Genomic DNA, 6,104 nt, shown 5'->3' with positions numbered 1-6,104 from the left:
GTCAATTATGAGTCTTATAATCAAGAACTATCGATGACTGTTTAGATGCAGACATCAATATATAGTTCCCGCCCTTAATCGTTTGAGTCGCATGGTATTAATAATGAATGTTTGACACGGAATTTGGTCTTGTCGCATGCTCTCATTAAGAGCAAACACTTTCTCTTATCTTTGTCAGCTATGTGAGTGTAAAGAGCGAGTTTATGGGTGTTACGCTGTATGTATATATAGTTACTAACATATACTATCTACATATAATAAGACAGTCTGCAAATCAGGCTTTTAGTAAGTAATCGATTGGTTGCTCGTATATTAGTCCTGCACAATTACTCTGGAATTTATGTATATATACATAAGTGTAAGTGAGTTTGGTTTGGCTGATTTGAACAGTATTTCATTTATATCACGGCGTGACAGCTGTAGGAGGAACACCCGAAGTGATGCAGATCTCAGTTATCTACCACTTTGGTGAAAGCAAAGAGCACGGGTATGGTGCTTACAAACATAGAAACATCAGGGCGGACCACTATTCGAACCTACAATCATAGGTTTCTGGCACGCCTAAGGGACGCAACTGCACAGCAAATTGCGGTACCTGAGACGACGGGTGCCAACCTGATGACTGCAGACAGTCAATGTAAAGGTCAGTCTCGACCCGATATTCTCGAGGCTAACTGGATACGGAAGAGACGTCTTTACCTGCCAGTTCATTTTATTGACCTGAAATTGTAGTAGAGTTAAATTGACACCATCGTGTCCAAGCCTGTAGTCATTGTCATGTCATAATGTGACGTTTACATGTACATTGTATTTGGTGACATCTAGCATTGTTATGTTGATAGGTTCACTGCAGTTCGTGTTATATTGGTAAGTCAACTGCAGATGGTAGCTTGTAACATTTACACGTCCATTGTAACATTGATACAGTCACAAGTCCATTGTAGTTGGTGTAACTTTGTCATAGCTTCAAGTCTATTGTAGTGGGTAGCTTGAAACATTGTCACAGTTTCAAGTCCATTGTAGTTGGTGGCGTGTAACATTGTCATAGTTTCAAATCCATTGTAGTTGGTGGCGTGTAACATTGTCACAGTTTGAAGTCTCTTGTAGTGGGAAGCTTGTAACATTGTCATAGCTTCAAGTCTATTGTAGTGGGTAGCTTGTAACATTGTCATAGCTTCAAGTCCATTGTAGTTGGTGGCTTGTAACATTGTCATAGTTTCAAATCCATTGTAGTTGGTGGCTTGTAACATTGTCATAGTTTCAAGTCTCTTGTAGTGGGTGGCTTGTAACATTGTCATAGTTTCAAGTCTATTGTATTGGGTAGCTTGTAACATTGTCACAGTTTCAAGTCTCTTGTAGTTGGTGGCGTGTAACATTGTCATAGTTTCAAATCCATTGTAGTTGGTGGCGTGTAACATTGTCACAGTTTGAAGTCTCTTGTCGTGGGTAGCTTGTAACATTGTCATAGCTTCAAGTCTATTGTAGTGGGTAGCTTGTAACATTGTCATAGCTTCAAGTCCACTGTAGTTGGTGGCTTGTAACATTGTCACAGTTTCAAGTCTCTTGTAGTGGGTGGCTTGTAACATTGTCATAGTTTCAAGTACATTGTAGTTGGCGGCTTGTAACATTGTCATAGTTTCAAGTCCATTATAGTGGGTGGCTTGTAACATCGCTACATTTACCCTCCCTTGTAGTAGATGGCTTGTAACATCGTTACATTTACACTCCCTTGTAGTGGGTCGCTTGTAACATTGTCATAGTTTCAAGTCCATTATAGTTGATGGTTTGTACCATTGTCACATTTACACTTCATTGAAGTGGGTGGCTTGTAGCATTGTCATAGTTTCAAGTCTATTGTAGTGGGTGGCTTGTAACATTGTCACATTTACACTCCATTGTTGTGGATGGCTTGTAACATTGTCATAGTTTCAAGTCCATTGTAGTTGGTGGCTTGTAACATTGTCATAGTTTCAAGTCTATTGTAGTGGGTAGCTTGTAACATTGTCATAGTTTCAAGTCCATTGTAGTTGGTGGCATGTTAGATTGTCATAGTTTCAAGTCTATTGTAGTGGCTTATCCCATAGTCACATTTACACTCAATTTAAGTGGGTGGCTTGTAACATTCTCACAGTTTCAAGTCCAGTATAGTGGGTGGCTTGTAACATTGTCACAGTTTCAAGTCTCTTGTAGTGGGTGGCTTGTAACATTGTTGTAGTTTCAAGTCCATTGTAGTGGATGGCTTGTAACATTGTCATAGTTTCAAGTCCATTGTAGTTGGTGGCTTGTACCATCGTCACATTTACACTTCATTGTAGTGAGTGGCTTGTAACATTGTCACAGTTTCAAGTCCATTGTAGTTGGTAGCTTTTAACAATCGTAACATTTACATTGTAGTGGGTGGCTTGAAACATTGTCATAGGTTCAAGTCCATTGTAGTAGGTGGCTTGTAACATTATCACAGTTTCAAGTCTCTTGTAGTTGGTGGCGTGTAACATTGTCATAGTTTCAAATCCATTGTAGTTGGTGGCGTGTAACATTGTCACAGTTTGAAGTCTCTTGTAGTGGGAAGCTTGTAACATTGTCATAGCTTCAAGTCTATTGTAGTGGGTAGCTTGTAACATTGTCATAGCTTCAAGTCCATTGTAGTTGGTGGCTTGTAACATTGTCATAGTTTCAAATCCATTGTAGTTGGTGGCTTGTAACATTGTCATAGTTTCAAGTCTCTTGTAGTGGGTGGCTTGTAACATTGTCATAGTTTCAAGTCTATTGTATTGGGTAGCTTGTAACATTGTCACAGTTTCAAGTCTCTTGTAGTTGGTGGCGTGTAACATTGTCATAGTTTCAAATCCATTGTAGTTGGTGGCGTGTAACATTGTCACAGTTTGAAGTCTCTTGTCGTGGGTAGCTTGTAACATTGTCATAGCTTCAAGTCTATTGTAGTGGGTAGCTTGTAACATTGTCATAGCTTCAAGTCCACTGTAGTTGGTGGCTTGTAACATTGTCACAGTTTCAAGTCTCTTGTAGTGGGTGGCTTGTAACATTGTCATAGTTTCAAGTACATTGTAGTTGGCGGCTTGTAACATTGTCATAGTTTCAAGTCCATTATAGTGGGTGGCTTGTAACATCGCTACATTTACCCTCCCTTGTAGTAGATGGCTTGTAACATCGTTACATTTACACTCCCTTGTAGTGGGTCGCTTGTAACATTGTCATAGTTTCAAGTCCATTATAGTTGATGGTTTGTACCATTGTCACATTTACACTTCATTGAAGTGGGTGGCTTGTAGCATTGTCATAGTTTCAAGTCTATTGTAGTGGGTGGCTTGTAACATTGTCACATTTACACTCCATTGTTGTGGATGGCTTGTAACATTGTCATAGTTTCAAGTCCATTGTAGTTGGTGGCTTGTAACAATGTCATAGTTTCAAGTCTATTGTAGTGGGTAGCTTGTAACATTGTCATAGTTTCAAGTCCATTGTAGTTGGTGGCATGTTAGATTGTCATAGTTTCAAGTCTATTGTAGTGGCTTATCCCATAGTCACATTTACACTCAATTTAAGTGGGTGGCTTGTAACATTCTCACAGTTTCAAGTCCAGTATAGTGGGTGGCTTGTAACATTGTCACAGTTTCAAGTCTCTTGTAGTGGGTGGCTTGTAACATTGTTGTAGTTTCAAGTCCATTGTAGTGGATGGCTTGTAACATTGTCATAGTTTCAAGTCCATTGTAGTTGGTGGCTTGTACCATCGTCACATTTACACTTCATTGTAGTGAGTGGCTTGTAACATTGTCACAGTTTCAAGTCCATTGTAGTTGGTGGCTTGTAACATTGTCATAGTTTCAAGTCCATTGTAGTTGGTAGCTTTTAACAATCGTAACATTTACATTGTAGTGGGTGGCTTGAAACATTGTCATAGGTTCAAGTCCATTGTAGTAGGTGGCTTGTAACATTATCACAGTTTCAAGTCCATTGTAGTTGGTGGCTTGTAACATTGTCACAGTTTCAAGTCTCTTGTAGTTGGTGGCTTGTAACATTGTCACAGTTTGAAGTCTCTTGTAGTTGGTGGCTTGTAACATTGTCATAGTTTCAAGTCTCTTGTAGTTGGTGGCGTGTAACATTGTCACAGTTTCAAGTCTCTTGTAGTTGGTGGCTTGTAACATTGTCACAGTTTCAAGTCTCGTGTAGTTGGAGGCTTGTAACATTGTCACAGTTTCAAGTCTCTTGTAGTTGGTGGCTTGTAACATTGTCATAGTTTCAAGTCTCTTGTAGTTGGTGGCTTGTAACATTGTCATAGTTTCAAGTCTCTTGTAGTTGGTGGCTTGTAACATTGTCACAGTTTCAAGTCTCTTGTAGTTGGTGGCTTGTAACATTGTCATAGTTTCAAATCCATTGTAGTTGGTTGCATTTTTGGTGTCTGGTTGGTTCTCAGCTGCTGTTGAGTGTGACCATGTCCGTTTCCCATTTCACTAACGAGGCTGCAACATCTGCCACCGTTTTAGATGCATTTATTCTCTATTTTTTTGTTTTCCGTTTTAGTATATATTTATTATTTATTCTGTGAATAATAAACGAAGATTAAGTGTTATTCCATGCAATAATTCCGTGTTTCGGCCTTTGGTAATATAATGATATGATGGGTGACCCATCTATTGTTTATTGTAAGTTTGATATCATTATTAATGCACGATAACATTTAAGCATCGTAATAGTTGTACACATTGTTGGTTAATCCCCTTTCTGGAGGTTAAAACGGGTTCCCGCTGCTTGACGCGCTGCGCAATTTCAACGATCGGGCCGGCGTCGAGTCTGGTTGCTGGTTTTTAGGGGGCTTCGCATCTGGTTGTGCACAGTTGCGTCCTTAAGGACGTGCCAGGCTCCGGGGATTTAGGCCTCCGCGATTCGCCCTGACAATGACCTTTTGCATTGTTTGTCAAACCTACCTATTTCATTACACATTTATAATCTCTATCAATCGATATTTTTTCCATTCGCCATATTGATACTGTGTATAGTTATGCCACCCAATCAACTCCTACAAATATCCATGCACCTCATGTTAAAATATTTTAAAGCACGGTTCGGATTTTGGATAATTCTGGAAACAGTATAATACACACAGACTGAATAAACGCAAGATCTGAATGATGATTAAAGGCATGCATGTTCGGCAAAGGTATAGTTGCATATGTATTAGGCGCAGAATACAGTGCATGTCATACATATGTATGAGTATCAAGCAAATTGTACGTAAAATTATTCGTACAATTACCCATATAGGCACGGATATCAGTGAAAGCATTATATTTTCAAGTCCCATATTTGTGTTTCGCTGATTAGCTACTTCGCGCCATTGGGCGTTTCTTCATTGCTTGCGAAACGGTTCAGTGCAACCCGAGGCCAATGAAAAAAGACGCCATCCATTGTCCTTGACGTTGGTTTGTGATATGGTTTCAACAATATGTTGACTGAGCCGAGACGAGCGAAGGCCCTATTTGTGAGCGGAAACACATGTTTCATTACATTCTCTCAGAAGAAGAAAAATATAGGAGATGCATACGGCATAGCCTAATATATAGACTAAACTTCGCATCGATACTTGCCGGATTGTCTGCTCTTTATTCATTTACGTTGAAAAGTCCCTCGTCACGGCTCGATCCTTACATGATTAATTCACTCGTGATATATAAACCATAATCATCGTCTGGGTAAATAATTCCATATATTTACTCATATATTATATTAGTTATTTTCTAATGAGTCATGTTTTATACTGTAAGTAAGTAGTGATTAAAACCCTAGCGTCTATTCAATAAAACGTATATGAGTGAACCTGGTGACACTGAAAGATCTGTCAGCTGAAGCCTTTCACAGATGGGAGACTGCCGACACAAACAGAACGCAGGTAATGACGTAAACTTTTGACTAGTTGCAAGACATGTTCTGTATCGGGCAGATGGGGTAGCCCAGTGGTTAAAGCGTTCGCTCGTTACTCCGAAGCCCCGGGTTGTGTTCTGATGTTCCCCGCCGTGGCAATAATATCGAGAATGTTGTAGTTAATGAATCCAACAAATGACTGTCACAGAAACCCACTGTGCTGTTTCCTT

This window comes from Haliotis cracherodii, unplaced genomic scaffold (genome assembly GCF_022045235.1).
Source record: "Haliotis cracherodii isolate W230 unplaced genomic scaffold, xgHalCrac1.p SCAF_10, whole genome shotgun sequence".
Taxonomy (NCBI): Eukaryota; Metazoa; Mollusca; class Gastropoda; order Lepetellida; family Haliotidae; genus Haliotis; species Haliotis cracherodii.
The sequence above is the reverse complement of the archived record's forward strand: the minus strand, read 5'-3'. Positions refer to the sequence as shown.